This window comes from Phyllostomus hastatus, unplaced genomic scaffold (genome assembly GCF_019186645.2).
Source record: "Phyllostomus hastatus isolate PE091 unplaced genomic scaffold, TTU_PhHast_1.1 phas_scaffold_93, whole genome shotgun sequence".
Classification (NCBI taxonomy): domain Eukaryota; kingdom Metazoa; phylum Chordata; class Mammalia; order Chiroptera; family Phyllostomidae; genus Phyllostomus; species Phyllostomus hastatus.
Window position 1 is genome coordinate 41,605,426 of NW_025334042.1, and position 1,811 is coordinate 41,607,236.

Here is a 1,811-nt window from a genome sequence, read left to right on the forward strand (position 1 = left end):
GTCTCTGACCAGGGAACTTGAGGCCAGGCTGTCCTGTGCCAGGGACTTCACATTGACCTTGGCTCAGCCCACCTGTAGCCCGGCAGGCCTCTGGAGCGCCACGACCACTGCCACCTTCCTGTTCTCAGTGACCTGCTTCCAAAGCTGGCGAGGTACTAGGTTGTAGTTCTCCACAAGGTCACGGATCTCCAGGTACCTCCACAGATTAGCCTGCTGGGTGAAGTTGCAGTCGCCCTCGGTGCACTCGAACCTTCTCATCCTTTGCAGCATCTGCTGTGCACACTCGGCCGCTTCTTCACTGTGGAGGTTTTCCCGCGGATCTGGCAGAAGTGAGAGCAGCTTGCTTGGTGGGGTGCAGAGGTCTTGTGACAGACGTGACACTTGTAGGGCTTTCCTACTGAGTGTGTGCTCAGGTGCATGTTGAGATCGGCCTTTTGAGTAAAGGAGTGGCTTACAGACTTACTGCCGCTTGTTCCTGAGCTTGGCTTTGGGGCTCATCTGAAGGCCATTTTCACTTGAGGCAATGTCACTGCACTCCTAGCCCCAAACAGCTTCTTCCCACAGTACTTGCAAGCCTTGCGCAATTGCGGTTTTATTCTGGACAGAAGCACTTGAAACAGATGGGACAGGCATGGGGTCTGGGGGCTCCATGCAACTGGATTCTGGGGATCTCCATGTCCTTCTTAATGAACTACTGGGAACAGAAAGAACACTGGTAAGGGCATCGCCCCCGTGTGAAGCACCAGGTGCACCCGCAGCCTCATCCTGCAGCGGAAGATCTGCAGACTGCCCAGCACTTCCAACAGTTCAGAGCGTCACACTCCACGAGTTTCTCCTTACGAAAGTGACACTAGCCACATTTGGGACACTTGAAAGGATTTTTGCCGGTGTGTTTCCTGTTATGGGCTTGTAGATAATATTTGCTGAGAAACATATATGGAAGAAAAAGAGTCAAAGAGTGTCCTTTCACCTACTGTTTCTAAAGTGCCTTGAATTCAAAATGAGTATGCCAAAGTGGTGTGTGTCGGGGTGACACATTCTGATTTCCTTCTAATGGATATAGATATCTTCTAGGATTATATGGGTTGGATGCATATGTTTGTGGTATAGCGTGGAGTGGGAGGATCACACCTGGAAAGAAGTATTTCAAGCTTAGTGAAATAACCGTCTTCCTTAGTGAGACTGACCTGGCAGCAGGGGGAAATGATGGCATGATGTGTGATATAGAATGTGTGGCCTCAGTAGTTGTAGAAAATATAAAGAAGTTTACAGTGTACATGGGACTTGTTTAGAATTATACAATATAGTTTTTTTAATTGTTTTTCACAGTATTTAAATTTTTTAAAGATTTTATTTATTTATTTTTAGAGAGGGAAGGGAGGGAGATAGAGAGAGAGAGAGAAACATCAATGTGTGGTTGCTGGGGGTCATGGCCTGCAACCCAGGCATGTACCCTGGCTGGGAATTGAACCTGTGACACTTTGGTTCGCAGCCCATGCTCAATCCACTGAGCTACACCAGCCAGGGCACAATATAGTTTTTTTTTTTTAATTTAAAGGTGAAAACTTTTTATTTCAGTTTTAAAAATACAATCTGCCCCTCAAAACATGATGTTGATTTTAGGTTTTCTTAATGATTTTTTAAATTTTTACCATGAAGACTTTTTTAAAGATTTTATTTATTTATTTTTAGAGAGGGAAGGGAGGGAGATAGAGAGAGAGAGAAACATCAATGTGCAGTTGCTGGGGGTCATGGCCTGCAACCCAGGCATGTATTCTGACTGGGAATCGAACCTGCGACATTTTGGTTCT

The 1,811-nt window shown here is 46.1% G+C and overlaps 1 pseudogene; it reads right to left on the minus strand.

The window, feature by feature from the left end:
- Positions 1-254: 254 nt before the first annotated feature.
- Positions 255-934, minus strand: LOC123813086 (annotated as a pseudogene).
- Between the last annotated feature and the right edge of the window lie 877 nt (positions 935-1,811).